The sequence below is a fragment of the Panicum virgatum genome, chromosome 9N (genome assembly GCF_016808335.1).
Source record: "Panicum virgatum strain AP13 chromosome 9N, P.virgatum_v5, whole genome shotgun sequence".
Taxonomy (NCBI): Eukaryota; Viridiplantae; Streptophyta; class Magnoliopsida; order Poales; family Poaceae; genus Panicum; species Panicum virgatum.
Window position 1 is genome coordinate 69,996,513 of NC_053153.1, and position 15,823 is coordinate 70,012,335.

The window sequence follows — 15,823 nt, forward strand, 5'->3', positions numbered from 1 at the left end:
GCGGCACAGGCGGCTGCACTGTGTACCTTGGTAATACGCGGTCTACAGTGAGGACTGACAAAAACTGCCCCGCGTGCCGCGGCGGCAGGGCACATCTCAACTATCCGCATTGAATGCGGTGGGTGGGGGAGCCTTCCAGCGGAAGACTCGCTCCCGCGCCCACGGAACACGTGGTAGCTCCGGACCCCGCCGGTGGTATGTTAGCTCTACGCGCGCGTGAGAGATCCGGACGGGTGTGAGGAGGTCCCGGACCCCTACGGGAGGTCCGGGATCTCGGTGGCTGCCTCGGAGCTTCCCTTCCTCGAGGACACGTGGCGTCTCTGGACCCGTCCCAGAGCGGGGAGCGGGCCCGGGGCCGTTGGCCCGGTGAGGTAAGAGGCTGTCCTGTGGGCCCCAGTTGCTCCGCCCTTTACCGTGTAGTTACGGATGACTACGCGGGTCCTGTCTTGCTGCAGTAGAAGTGGGTATCCCTGCTACAGGGTACCGACAACTGTAAAACACGCTTTTGCAATAAAACGGAATTCGCAGTAGATCCAATCTACTGCCATATGCATCTCATGTATCTAGCTTATGCTCAAAGTGATGCTACAGTAATCATCTTCTAATCATGCGATTAAAAATTTCATTAGATTCGTCACGCGATTTACACGAGATAGTAGAGATGGTTTTATAATTAGATTTTATTTAATATTAGAAATTAGTGATCAAAGATGTAAAAAAATTTCGCGGTGCCAATCAACCAGCACGCAGCAGGCTGTCCAAAAATATCTAGGCCTGCTGCACATCAAGTGAACGCCTAGGCGTGACACGTCTCCCGTGGCGCGATTACGAGCAACTAGCCTTCTTCCACTATGCTCTGTTGTTCTGCTCCAGCACCAGTCAATAATATTTTTCTCTCACACTACTCTAATAGTAGTCTCCAGCCACTAGCCAGCCAGCAGTGTTTTTCTCTCACACCACTCCAGCAGCAACCTCCAACACCAGTATTCGCTGTGTGACCACTAAGGCCCCGTTTAGTTTCTAAATTTTTTTACACAGTATCCGTCATATCGAATCTTTGGATATACACATGGAGCATTAAATGTAGTTATAAAAAATAACTAATTACATGGTCTAACTGATTACCACGAGCTGGATTTTTTAAGTTTAATTAATTTATAATTAAATATTATTTATCAAGTAAAAATGAAATATATTACAGTCCTAAAATCCAAATTTTTTAATACACGTGGCGTTTAATGCTGGGTGCTGGACAGGGACTTGTTACTGGAGCTACGGCCGTCGATCGCATACGATTCGCGGGCAGCATCGACGATGGTGTTTAGAACACTGCAGCATTGAGTAGCTACCAGCACTCCACTTGGCGAACGCTAAGGCATCCTGTGAAGCCACGAACGCAGCACGTACCATACGTCCATACCTGAACGCATGACTGCATGCTTGTGTTCCGCTGGCACCCATTAAAGAATCATGTAAAGAGACGGCGGTACTCTAGCTGTTTGTTTTGTTGGGTAGTCAACCAGCCAGCAGTACTGTTCTCTCATACTAAATCAGCACCAGCTACCAACTACTAATCAATCAGCAATACTGTTCTCTCATAACAAATCAGCACCAGCCATCAGTCACAGCCAAACAAACACAATAAGGTGAAAGCAAAGACCATGCTGCCGGAACTAAAACGAGGCTAAAACCAAATTCAAAATTCTGGCACTCGTTTTAGAGAGAAGGGAAAGGGAGTACGGGCTTTGATTTGGTTTGCTTCAAAAATATGCTGTAATAAAATACGCACAAACTTATAAATTTTAGCCCACTTCTAAATTGTCCAAAACTTTGGCAATAAGGTTGATATGACCATATTTGTTTTATCAACCAAACCAAGCAGGGCTCTCCATGCCAAATAAACAGCCGCACGCGGCCGGCGCGCACCAAGGCTGGCCGACAGCGAGAGGCGCGCGAGCTGTAGCCCGTACGCCGCCAGTCGCCCCTCCGCCTCCACGTGTCCTGCCCCCGCGCCTCCCCTGCCGAGCTCACGCTTATCCCCCCACGCAAGGATGCGTCAACCTCCACGCAGACCCCCCCTCGCGGTCGCAGCCCCCCATGCCCACACGACCAACGTGTCGCCCGCGCCGCACAGGCGCACACCAAACACCGCGGCGAGGCCGGCCGAACCGCCCCGGCCGGCCCCGCTTCCTCGTGGCACGCGGCCGCACGCCCCAGCTCCCGCCCGCCTGGTGGACGCCCCCTCGCCGCGACACGCGTCCCAGGGGCACGTACCGGCCACGGGCGAGCGTCACGTGGGGCGTATCCGACGGCTCCCCCCCCCCCACCCAGCTTTTTTTTATACCGCCGGAGCACCACTTGGAAGCCCAACCCACCCCTCGCTCTCAATCAACTCTAGCAGAAGGAAAACGAGAGGAGGAGAAGAAGCCGCGGCATTTTCCCCCAGCTTTTGCTTGCTCGGCGCGTGCTGGTTGATTTGATTTGAGGAGATTCTCGTGGGATCAGCTTCGTCGGTCCATGGCGGAGATCTGCTGCGAGGTGGCGGCGGGGTCGCCGGACCGGAAGGGGGAGTGCGCGGGCGACGCCGGCTGCCGCGCGGCGCGGCGGCGGAGGATGGAGATACGGCGGCTCAGGGTGGTGGCGGAGGAGCAGGCCGCGAAGAGGCGGAGGCTGGAGGGTGACGAGGAGGAGGAGGACGACGCGAGGGGCCCGGCGCCTAGGTACGGCGTGACGTCGGTGTGCGGGCGGCGGAGGGACATGGAGGACGCGGTGACCACCCGCCCGGGGTTCATCCAGGGGCACCACTTCTTCGGGGTGTTCGACGGCCACGGCTGCTCTCACGTGAGTGACCCCGCCGCGCGCGCTTGTGCGTCAACAGAGTTCTTGCTCGGATCCCTGCTCTGGTTTCGAGCCGCCGGGTGTTTACCGATTGGCAGCATGTGCATGCAGGTCGCGACGTCGTGCGGGGTGCGGATGCACGAGATCGTGGCCGAGGAGGCTGCCGCCGCCGCAGGCTCGTCGGTGGCGGACGAGGCGGCGCGGTGGAGGGACGTCATGGAGAAGAGCTACGCGCGGATGGACGCCGAGGCCGTCGTCTCAAGGGAGACCGCCGGCCCGGCGCCCACCTGCCGGTGCGAGATGCAGCTGCCCAAGTGCGACCACGTCGGCTCCACCGCCGTCGTCGCCGTGGTGGGGCCGCGCCACCTCGTCGTCGCCAACTGCGGCGACTCCCGCGCCGTCCTCTGCAGCGGAGGCGCCGCTATCCCGCTCTCAGCTGACCACAAGGTACTGCAGCCAGGAAAAAAAACTGTTATGTTCCTTGCTAGGCTAGCTCACAAAGAAAAGATGAACAGACCATAGATGTATACGCGTTGTTCTGAACAAATCTGTATTATTATTATTCGTTTCAGCCTGACCGTCCCGACGAGCTCGAACGGATCCACGCGGCGGGAGGGCGCGTCATCTTCTGGGACGGCGCCCGCGTGTTCGGCATGCTCGCCATGTCCCGGGCCATCGGCGACAGCTACCTGAAGCCGTTCGTGATATCGGACCCGGAGGTGAGGGTGGTGGAGAGGAAGGACGGCGAGGACGAGTTCCTGATCCTGGCCAGCGACGGCCTGTGGGACGTGGTGAGCAACGAGGTGGCGTGCAAGGTGGTGCGCGCCTGCCTCCGGAACTGGGAGCCGCGCGGCTGGAGCGGTCGAGCCCGACCTCCAGCCTGAGCCCCAGGCAGAGCAGCGGCAGCAGCGGCAGCGGCAGCAGCGGCGACGAGGAGGCCGCGCCCAGCGACGGCGCGGCGTCCGACAGCGACGGCGAGGGCGGCGAGGACAAGGCCTGCGCCGAGGCGGCCATCCTGCTGACGAAGCTGGCGCTGGCGCGGCAGAGCGCGGACAACGTCAGCGTCGTCGTCGTCAATCTCAGGCGGCGCCCGAGATCGTGACCGCCGGATCCACCGTACTAGCCGTTCTTGGCTAAATTCTCGGCGGCCCCAAATCAAAATTCGCGTCGACAAAGCGAAAATCGAACAGATCCTTAGCAGAACTGCAGTTTACAGTAGGATTACTAGCTACTATTTCTTCAGATTTTTTTTTTGGCGGCGTCTTTGATCTGCTCGGACAGATCCGCCCGCCTTTCTTCCCAAAAAAGGGCAGCTCGTGCCTTTGCCTTTCCGATGTTTGAAGAAACTTTTATCAAGCGTCTGAGAAATGAGAATTCAATTGTAAAGTACTCCAGTGCTCCTCTCACTAAACCAAATCTTTCCAACCTTCTCTGACTAGAGATCGTGGATGCGCTCCTCCCTCCGGCTACGTGTTCTTCTTGTTTTTAATTTGACCCGCCATGATTGTCCGGAACGATTTGACGCGTTCGGCGATGCTGCGTCAGCCTCGCAACCCCGTAATCAGATTTGAATACTCCCCGGAAGGATGTTTTCTTCGTGCCGTCTCCAAAAAAGCTCTAGTTTTTTTTAATGATTCAGCTCCCAGTTGAACACACGGGGCAGACACCGAACATACAATGCGCGGAACGCTCACACGCGCTCGCTGAGTTGTGAAATCTAGCGTGTTGTTATCGTACTGTTCTTGGTGTCTCCTCCCGGCCGTGCCGCCCCGCGCTGGTCACCGGAAAGCCCCGGCCTTTCCCTTTCCCCTGCGCGGTGCTGGACCTGGTGGGTGCGGCGAGTCAACAAACAAGCCCCGCTGCTGCCTAATCATGGCGGACACGAGGCGCGCACCCGTCCAAGCTACGAACTCCGATCACGACGCGACGCCGACGAGAGGGGAGGGGGGCGTAAAGGGAATCGCGTTTCTTTTTTCTCCGGGAGGTTTTCGATCGCGGCGCTGACACCTGTTGGGTTCGGCTCGCGGCGTTTGCGTCTTCGCGATCGCGTCGGAGATTCTGCCTGCTTGTTTTGATCGGGACGGCAATAATCGCCTCGGGCCACGCCAGGGGCCGCCGGCCGGGGCTTTTTCCGCCCGGCCTCCCTCCTTTTCGGGGACGCTGATGCTTAGTGTCCGTGGGGGGAGCGCTGGTGGAAGGTAGCCGTCACGCTCGCACACCTGGCTCGCCGCTCGCTGCAGGTTCAGGTTCATCGGCTTAGGATGCTACTCTAATTGTAATGGCCCTAGTTTTAGTTGACGCTTTTTTTACTAATGAGTCGTGCGAGCTTTTAGCATTAGAAATTTCAAGCTGCCGCCGCTTTACAACACAGCAGTGGGAGCTTCACACGTCACCGGAGGCGCACTAGAACGGGAAGCTACGAGCTCGGCTTTTGAACCTGCAGCGTGCTGGAATCCAGGACGCGTCTGGCAGAATAGTTTTCGTGCAGCTTCTGCTCCGCGTGTGCTGTTGGGATTTCAGAACACGTTCCCCGTGAAACACGAGCTCTTTGCGTGCCGCCCTCTGGGTCTTTTTTTTTTTTTGGCCCTTGCGCACCCAACGCACGCAGCAACGCTTTCGTTCCGGCACTCCCAGCTCAGGTGCGCGCGCTCCCTGCTGGAGCCTCTGCTTACTCATCGTCCGAGCTGCTTGTTCGACCGCGACGCGTTCCTGCAGACGAACAGAACACATGGAGATGCCGTGCCGGTATCGTGGTGGAAGTGGAACGCATGGTTGACGTCGCGGCCGGTGCGGCATGTCGCCGGAGCGGCCACGGTGGCTGCGAGGCTGTCCCTTGAACGGCAAGGGAATCGGAACGACCCAAAAGCTCCCTCGCTTTTGGAAAGGCGTCGAAGGCTTTGGACGAACGGACAACGAAGGCGCCGTGCCAGCCGCCTTCTCTGCCAAGGAACGGGAGAACAAGCGGCGACCTGCTGGTTAACCGGGAATCAACCGTTCGTGGTCGTGCTGGTGAGAGCGAGGCAGTCGCGTAATCTCCTGCTGGATGGCCGGAATAATTGGGCGGGCCGATAAGCGTGGGCTCGTATAGCCCGCTAAAAAGCCTAGCGGGCTAGCCAGCCACACAAGTTTCGGTGGTTGTTGGGCCGATAATGGGCAGGAACGATTTGACGTCCATTGAGACGAACTGGGCCAGGTGCCCAGGTACAGGTACAATGTCGCTGAGAAATAGCATGTTGGGCTGTTCTATTTTCGGTTGTGGCAGCCGAACGGGGGAAAAGAAAGGTGATCTCAATCGTCCCATTCGCGATGCTCGAGTGCTCGACCACTTTCTTGCGACAGAATGACACTGCGTTTCGGTGACATGGCGAGCACCAACCGTCGAATGATGCCGTCCTCCTTTTCATTTTGTCCTGCAAAAAGCAGCCAGAGCGCCTTCTGGAATGGAACGGCTGGATTTGTTGTTTTTTTTTCGATCGGAATGGGATTATATTGCAAAGTGAAGTACAGTACAAACCCACTCCTCCGGCGCACACCGCCGTCGCACACCACGCCGCCGAACGACGACGGGAAGACGAGGAACAGGCAGCCCAGAACAAGATCCACAAGCCCACACCGAAGTACAGCTCCAAACATTGGAAGATGCCGCAAAAGCCAACATTGCAGCTCGACCACCGCAACGTACTATGCCCGCTGAACGACCATGGGCGCCATCACTCCGGTGGTGACTTGGGAAGTGAAGATCCAGCGCCACCATGAACGACCTCGTCAAGCAAGGTAGCCTAGAAATCGAATCCACAGCTGCCTCCACAAGAGAAACCAGCCGGGATAGCAAAAGATCTCATCCAATCGCAAAAGGATAAGGACCAAACCAACCTCACACACGCAGCCGACCAGATCAACGTCCCTTTTGCCGGAGCCGAGCTTGTCGCCGATGCGGAGGAGCAGAAGGCCGGGCCGCCGCTGGATCGACGCTGCCGAGCCAACTTTTATTACCATACCGCTATTTGAAGTAGCTATAAGGTAATAAACACGCCGGCAGTCAAATCCCTCCGGTTTCCCTTCCTCTCCGGCGCCGGCAAGGACGCCGGAGAGGAGGAGAACCGGTGGATTTGGCTCCGGATTTGGTTTTCGCCCTCCCGGTCGCCCTCTCTACTGTATCAAGGGGAAGAGTCGAGAAGGGGAAAGAAACTGGTAACGACCGGATTTGTTTGACCTGATCATTCAAGCATAAAACTCTTCGGCCACGTTTAGTTTCCAAAAAAATTTCTATAGTATATGTCAAATCGAATCTTCGGACACATGCATGGATCATTAAATATAATTAAAAAAATAACTAATTATACAGTCTAACTGATTAGCACGAGCTGAATCTTTTAAGTCTATAATTAAACATTATTTGTCAAGTAACAACGAAACATGCTACAGTACCAAAATCCAAACTTTTTTACTAACTAAACACACCCTCAGGCAGATACCATGACTGTAGCCAGGTGCAGAAATGCAGGCATGCAGCATGGAGTCATGGACTGTGTGGCGATGTACAGCGCACATTAGGGCACGAGGCCACACGGAAGGAGCTTCTGCGGTTCGGCCATTCGTGTACAAGGTAGCAATGCACACGGAGAGCCGCCGGAGACAGTCGTCGTCGTTGCTGTCTGAAACTGCGCGTTGTCCCATCGTCATTGTCTGGGGTCTCGCGGATGCACGGCAGAGCACGTTCCTGAATAGCCTGGGAAGAGGATCCTTCGCTTCCTGCATCATCGTTCCCGGCTTCCAACTTCCCCTTTTTTTAAATTTGGGGGGGGGGGGGGGGGGCGGGGGGGGGGGGCGGTCCTTATCCTGCGTCCGTCTGTGTGTTGATTTGGGGTGTAAAATTTTTTGCAACATTTTTTTTACCCTTTAAGCACTAATTTAGAGTATTAAATCAAGTATAATTACAAAGCCACCTCCACAACCTCCCGTGTAAATCGCGAGCCGAATCTAATGAGGTTTTGACTGTATGATTAGAAAACGGTCACCGTAGCATTACTGTAGCAAATGATCAATTAATTATCGTCATTAGATTCGTCTCGAAAAGTTACACACACCCCTAAAAAGATTTTACAAATAGACTTCATTTAGCACTCCATGCATGTGAGATTTTTCTCTTGGAAAAACATACACGTAAAATTCACTGTAGTAACCAAACATGGCAAAAAAAAGGGTCAGTTGGATCCATGCCACTACAATTTCACGAAGTTGGATTTCATGTTGAAATCCATGCCATTGAGTGGCATGATTTTCAACGTGAAACCCAATTTCACGGAGTTGTGGTGGCCAATTTCACGGAGTTGTGGTGGCATGAATCGAATTTTCCAAAAAAAAAAAGAGAGAAGGATTTGTGTCCAGAGACCCGAACACCATCCGCTCATCCAGCCTAAACCCAGGCAAGTACAACTGTAGAAGTGGCATGGTGTCCATAAAAATATGTTATTTATTAAGACTTCTAACTGCACCCGGCTACTTGACAGCAATCTGCTATGGCGACAGGTGATCCAGTTGCAAATGGATTCGCCCTCTAGATCCACACAATAATCCAACAGTCCGATGGCATCGAGGCCCTCCATACACTTTTTTTTTTTAAAAAAAAGTGCTTTCGCAGCGAGCATCTGCTCCAGTGCTCCACCAAAAAAAACTCAATTGTTTTAAATAGAGGCAGAGTGACGAGTTCCAATGGCGAGGTATATGATGCCTCACTCTAAACTCTCGCCAGATGATGGCCTATTAACAATTGAGGGAGAAACTGGTAAAATCAACTGCACTGTCAATTGTAATAAAAGGACGTAGGTCCTGGGGCAGCTTGTGATTTATTTATTTTTCTTGCATGGTCTTCTTGAAATTTAGTGGCGAACTGAGCAAACAATCAGAGAAGAGCCACAGAACATAGAGGGTGTTTTAGAATAGGGACTTAAGTCCCAAGGACTTTTTAGTATTTAGAAGTATTAAATAAAAGTTAATTATAAAACTAACTGCAGAATCCTCGGACTAAACTGCGAGACGAATCTAACGATGTATCTTAATCTTTGATTATCGAATGGTTACTGTAGCATCATTGTAGCTGCAGGCTCATTAGATTCATCTCGCGAAAAAGCACTCAGCTGTCAAAAAATATTTATAAACAGATTTTATTTAATAATATAAAATAGTAAGATTCCTTTTGATGTGATAGGAACTTTTGAAAAAAATTTGGAACCAAACATGGCCTTAAGTCTTTCTTGCACCTACTTCAATTCTTTTGCAAGAAAAAGAATACTACTTGGTGTTGCCTGGATTAAAACAAATAGTAACACGAGGAGTACTGTACATATGGGTGGTTAAGGATTTTAGTTTTTTGTCTAGATAATTTAAAGATCGGACTCTAATCTTATAAATTTTGAGGTTAAGTAGAATTGTAAAGGGAGTATTAGAATTATAGCACATTAGCATCCCTAACTGTAGGTAGAGGAGACCATCACATGTCACATCTCACGTGTCCCCTGAAAAAAATCACATGTCACATGTCAAGTTGTCAACAGCCTAAGGTGTGTTTAGTTCCACCTCGTAAATACAAAAACGCTGTAAACGCATTAAAGTGTAAAGGAATCTTACTAATTTGAAATACTAAATGAAGTCTATTTATAAAACTTTTTACATGGATGGGCTGTAAATCGCGAGACGAATCTAATGAGGCTACTTAATCCATGATTTGCAACAGTGATGCTACAGTACCATCCGCTAATTATTGATTGATCATGGATTTATTAGCATCATTAGATTCGTCTCGCGATTTACAACCCATCTGTGCAACAAGTTTTATAAATAGACTTTATTTAGTGCTTCAAATTGGGAAGATTCGAAACACAAATTTTTTTTGCGTTTACACCCTACCGAACTAAACACACCCTAAACAATTGACAGATCCATTGCGCAGGCAGACTGACAGACACATTGCCACCATCAGGCATCAGCCGACAGCTCCCACCGACAAATGAAAATAGCTTGGACTGCCGACACATCCGTGGGAGTAAAATACCCTACCTTTAAAGCTTTATACGGGTGACGCTAAATCATATCATATGGTTTCGTAACTTTAGCCCCTAACAGATCACAACCGTAAACCGTAAACCGTAAACACAAAAAAAAACGTCGCATCGAATATTTCGATACATATATGGAATATATGGAAGATTCCATCGCAAATTTTTTTTGCAAAACATCTAAACACGGCCTTAATCTTCAAAGGGATCACAAGTAAACTGCTCATCATAGAGTGAGAGTCGCAGTACAAGGACGCCGTAATAACATTCCGCATGAAATGGAGTGAAACAGTGGAACCACCGGCACGGTTCTGTGAAATCATCAAGAGTCAATTCCCTATATGTCATCGAAAAATATAATCTATCCGCTATGTGCCATCGAAAATTAGCGTATCCCTTCTATGCCATCGTTTATAAGTTTTCATCCCTTACATGCCATTCCCGTTAAATTCCAGTGTTAACACCGTCAACCTTTCCCTGCTGGGACATTTTTACCCCTGCCTATCGCATGGCCTTGTCAAGAACCCCATTCGGAGCCCGACGCTGGCTTCTTGCTGCTGGTGTCGTCAGCGACCGCGGGCGGCGGGAAAGAGCGGAGCACGGAGGTTGGGGACGCCGCCGCCGTGTGGGACTCCTCGCCGGAGTCGTAGGATGTGGCGGACGAGGACGCGTTCTTGGCCGCCGCCGCTTGGGCTGCCGCCGCACGCCACGGAACCGCGGCTCCGCGGCGCCGTCGGCCTTCCTCTTCCGGCCGGGGAGCACCAGCTTCACCCTCGCCAAGGCCGTGGCTGCGGCTGCCGAGGACGCCGCGGCCCTGGCAGGCGGCGCCTCCTTCACCGCGCGCTCTAGGTGGATCTCCTGCACGTAGTGCTTCACCCTCCGGCGCGCAGCGGCGGCGGCGGCCTCCGCGTCCTCGTCATCGCCGGACGAGTCCGTGGCGTCGTAGTCGTCGTAGAAGACCCTGACGGTCCTCGACCCCGACGCGGCGCTCTCCTAGGCCGGCACCGCCTCCACCGCCCGGGAGGTGACCTCGACGTGCTCCGTACGCCTCACCTCGACGTGCTCGGGCATGGGAGCACGGCCGGCACCGCTCCGCCGCCGCCGGGCGACCAGCGCTCCAGCAAGGGCGGGCGCGGCGTCAGCGCGCCGCGGGCGTCCGGAGGCGCGAGCCTGGAGGCGCATGGTGCGGCGGCGGCCGGGAGCACAGGCGAGGGCCGCGCCGGCAGGCGGGCAGCGCGGGCGCGGAGGGCCGCGGTGGGGAAGGGCGGCCGCGCACCCCTTGGCGCACTCGCTGAGGGTTGCGACGGGCTCCGGCGGCGGAGCGTCTGCGTCAGCGGAGGCGCGGGAGAGGAGGCGGCACGCTGCGGCGGCGAGGGAGGAGGCCATTGCAGTGGGGGATAGGGGGTGACGGACTCGCCGTGCGGAGCCGCAACGGGGCGCGCGCGCCGCGCAGGACCGCAGCGGGCGGCAGGCAGCGGCGCTGCAAGCCGGCGGAGGCGGGTCGCGGGGGGCGCTGCAAGCCGGCTGTGGCAGGGTCCGGGGTTCACAGCAGCAGGCTGGCGGGAGAGGGGGCCTGGGGTGCGCAGCAGCAGGCAGGAGGCAGGGCGCGGGAGGCGCAGCAGGCCGGCAGGAGGGGGAAGGCGCAACAGGGCCGAGCCCGAGGCTTCGGGGATGGGGTGGCCGGGTGGGAGTTTTTTTTAATCGAGGGTGCTGCTTTTTGACTCAGGGGTAAAAAAGTCTAGGCATAAAAATTTGACGCCGTTAGCTTCAGATTTTAACGGTAGTGGCTTATAGGGGATGAGAAATTATAAATGATGGCATAGAAGGGATGAGCTAATTTTCGATGGCACATAGGAGATGAGTTATTTTTTTCATGGCATATAGGGAACTGACTCAATCATCAAACGAGCGGACGGTCTTCCAGTTGCCTTTGCATACATCACGGATTTCGGGGAGCATGTATGTAGGGGTCCTGTTAAACCATGTGATCCACTAAATGCTGCAGGGTTAAGGCTACCCGCAGCGTGGTATGCCACCCTGAACTGCAGGAAACGGTAACATAAAAATGCTCTGCAGCGGCGTACTGCAAAGTCTACGCTACCGCCCCATCAGCTCGTGCATTCGCCAAATCTGGCGGGGGAGCGGAAGCCCGCTCCGCGGCCACGGTGGCATGGGGCCCACGTGTCCACGCACGTCCCAACGGCCGTGGAGAGGGGCTGCGGAGCGGCGAGGAGATCCGGCGGCGGTGCGTGGCCGGAAGAGGGAGGAGGGAGGCCGGGGAAGCTCGTCGTCGTTGTTGAGCCGCCGCAGAGCTCGCGGAGAGGGCCGGCTGTAACATCCCAGTTTTCATCACGATTAAGGGGGAGTGTTGAAATATATAATGCAAACTCTTAGAAGGTTCTATAAAAATAAGAATAAATCATGGCATAATTTTGTTCACCATGATAAGGTTCTAGAATGTTCCATAAGAATCATAAGAAGACATAAAACTTGGATATTTTCTTATCATGGTAAAATTTAGAATTTTTTAGAAATAGATATTTGTAGGGAACTTAGATATTTGTAGGAAACTTAGATATTTGTAGGGAACTTCCTAGAGTGTGACATGTGTCACTCATTCAAGAGGGTATGGGTGCCTATATAAGGATGGTGCCACCCCTTGCCATGCCATACTACTCTACTCCATCCCACACACATCCAAGGGTATGGTAGAAGTGAGCATAGATAGAGTGTGCTAGGTGTGTGTTCTTTTGTTGCTCCAATAAGATAAGCGTCTTTATAAGTGTTAGTCTCCCGGTTAAGCTTAGCACTTAGTGTATAAGTTGTGATCCATCGAAGATTGGCTCTGTCATCCGGGATCACAAAAGGGTCTGGGCTTCATCGAAGGTTGGCTCTGCCACCCGGAAGCCAGCTTCATCTGTTGGTAGGCTCTGCCTCCCGGAAACAAAAGGCGGCTCTGCCGTTAAAAGGACCCGGTACACTAAGTAACTAGAAGCGGACCGACTCTGAAGTGAGTTGGTGTAGATCCTCAACTTAGTAGGGCTACCTCAATTTCCAACAATCACTAAAATAAAACTTATATTGCAATTAAACTAGTAACGTAAAATAATACTAACGTCATATGAAGTATTACATATCTACTAGGCAAACTATTTTATACTCTTGCCCTGCGTTAGTACATTCGTTCCCTCCAGGTACCAGCATACGCATGCTTACACCTACGACAAAAATCATCTCGTCTCCATAGAAGCCTCTCGAGTCACCGTACCACGCCATAATTCCCAGACAATCATGACAGCGCCTACCTCCTTTGCCGTAACTTCATCATCCCCTGGAAGCCACAGAGTACCCCCACCATTGACCTTGAAATGACCCGTCATGGCAGCACTCACTTCATTTCCTAGAAGCTGACAAGAGTGCTCACAATATTAAATAACCCGTCATGCAAATATGACGACACCCACCTCGCCATAAATCGGGGTCATCGCGCACAGTGCCGGCCGAGATATTTTCTCTGCCGCGCGAACCGCCTCACCTATTCTATAAAAGAAGCCGACGCCCCCTCCCTGCCGTCCTCACCCGCACTCGCTCTCGCTCGCGCACGCGCGACACGCCGGCCCCACGACGGGACCGCGCCGTGCCGCCCACCCCCACGTCCCCACCTCACCCACGCCACTGCAGCACCCTCGCCGGCTTTGCCGCCTCGGCGCTCGTGCCTTCAGTGCTGCCACTGTTCGCGTTGACGACGAGCTGCAGCAGCCCACGCCGTCGCCCGTCCTTGCGCAACGCCGCTGCTGCTCTCCTCGCCTATAAAAGGAGCAAGGCCGTGACGAGCCCCGTCACCAGCCCAAGCACACCGGGCCGCTTCGCTCCGCCAGCTGAACCACTCCTCCCGAGCCCAGCTCACTCACGAGACGAAGCTCCAACAATTGGCCCTCTTCATCGAGCTGTTCCGCGCCAAGGTGAGATGGCAGACAGCTCCCCCGACCATTAACTCCACAACACTAATAAAGGCCCAAAACACCCACCAGGCCGTGAGCACTTAATCCAAATCATTCTACCAATCAATACTGTAAACTCAATATCTCCTTCATATCAACTCCTTTTCACGTAACTCTTTTTTCTTAAACTCTCCTCAAATCATATACTATTTATTCCTCCTATTTTCATCTCCATTTGAGCTTATTTTATTGCTTGCTTGTGTTTGTTTGCCGGTTGTGCCATTTTCGCCCGTAGATCACGGAGTGACCGAGGAGGAGCCTGCCAAGGAGCCAGAAGACCCGTACCACGAGCAGGAAGCCGCCGCCGCCGACGCGTACGCAAGCGAACGCAAGTTTCATCGACCCCTACGTGAGCGGTTGCATCCATGTGAGGACATCTAGTTGTAGCCCTGGTTTAGGATCGATTACATATACCGGTACTTGAGTGATTGAGTGTGCTCATACATGCATATGAGTAGTTATGCATATCCATAGTTGAGACTAGGATACGAAGGGATCTGGCTGAGGCTAGGGCAGCTGGGTATGCTGGAGCCGGCGCTACCGTGGTGGTAGACTGGCAGGTGAGTGCTACCGTGGTGGTAGGCTCCAGTTGACATGTTGAGGGATGGTTGCTGTCCTGGTGAATCATAAGGACCGAGTTGTTTTAACATCTCACCTAGCTTACTTTAGTACGACCACAGGTTCCGGTATGGACCGGACTTAGCCTAATCCAACTGGTTAGCCTGACGGTCGCAGTGATGGTTTACGGGTATAGACCATTGGGGTCAGGGCCCAAGGGTTTGTGCGGCTGGGCTGGGGCGAGACCACGGCTGGGTGTCGGCTATGTCGGTTGTCCGTTCGGGCAGTCGAGCGTGTGGGTACAGTGTACGACCTCTGCAGAGTGTATAATCCATTCGAATGGTCCGTGCCCACGGTATGGGCAGGCTACGGTGTGGTCCTGACAACTATTGAGCTACCTACTGTGGGTTGTGTCGGGAAGAGTTGCATACCATTAGTTGCATTGCTAATGCATTGTGTTTAATGTACGTCGTGCATGTCATTCCCCTCCCGTAGGGTGAGGTGGAGCTTGCTGAGTACTTTTGTACTCACCCCTGTTGATTTTTCTCCAGAGGATCCTGAATTTGTGCCAGAAGACTACGAGTAGATCCTGTCCGCACCCAAGCTGATCGAGTGGAGCCGTGATGGATGAAGAGCTAGTCCTCCATGTCGTTATGCTAGTCGTTATCCTATGGTTGTTCTGTGTGGCGTTGTGTTGTCACTTCACCCCTCGTGTACGTGTTGAATAAAGCTCTGTATGACTCTGGACTCCACTTGATGTCACATGTATTATGCCGGAGACCTTATTCGGTAATTAATACATGGTTTAGCCTTGATCTTCGGGTCGGGGCGCTTCGCCGGCCTGCGGGAACGCCGAGGGAAGGGAGAGGGCGGCCGCGCCACCGCCGCGGAGCTCGCGGCCTAGCCGCCGTGCGCCGCGCCGCCGCGTGCGTCCCGCGTGCTCGGTCGCCGCGCCGTCCGCCTCCGCCCTTCGTGCCACTCGGCGCAGCGCTCGTCCATGGCCGCCGCCAGCGCTCGCCTCAGAGCTCCGGCACAGGGAAAGGAGGCCGGGGAGGGGAGGAGCGAGGGAGGATAGAGCACCGCCGCCACACGCAGATTCGCACGCCCCGCTCGCGCCCGGAGGTCGGAGGAGGCGTGGCGAGGGGTGGAGGTCGGAGGAGGCGCCCACGGACCTACGCCGTCTCTGCCGTCTCCGGCGAGGGGTGGAGCAGCGCCACCTCAATTCGCCGCCACGCGGGCTCCGCCGGTGCCATGGCGCAGCCGTGCCGAAGCTCCGCGCTCGCCATGGCGGCCGCCGCAGCCGTGCCGCAACTCCGCGCCGAGGAAGCCCGCCAGCGTCGGCCTCCCGCCGAGCTCCAGGCGGGACTCCAC

The 15,823-nt window shown here is 54.2% G+C and overlaps 1 long non-coding RNA gene and 1 pseudogene across 1 annotated transcript; one reads left to right on the plus strand and one right to left on the minus strand.

Annotated features, from left to right (window-relative positions):
• The first annotated feature begins 2,357 nt into the window (after positions 1-2,357).
• LOC120691665 lies at positions 2,358-4,232 on the plus strand (annotated as a pseudogene).
• Positions 4,233-6,292: 2,060 nt separating this feature from the next.
• Positions 6,293-7,043, minus strand: LOC120687689. Its single transcript, XR_005680808.1, has 2 exons — positions 6,712-7,043; positions 6,293-6,563 (listed from the first exon to the last, which is right to left on the minus strand). It is a non-coding gene; the product is annotated as an uncharacterized LOC120687689 (long non-coding RNA).
• Between the last annotated feature and the right edge of the window lie 8,780 nt (positions 7,044-15,823).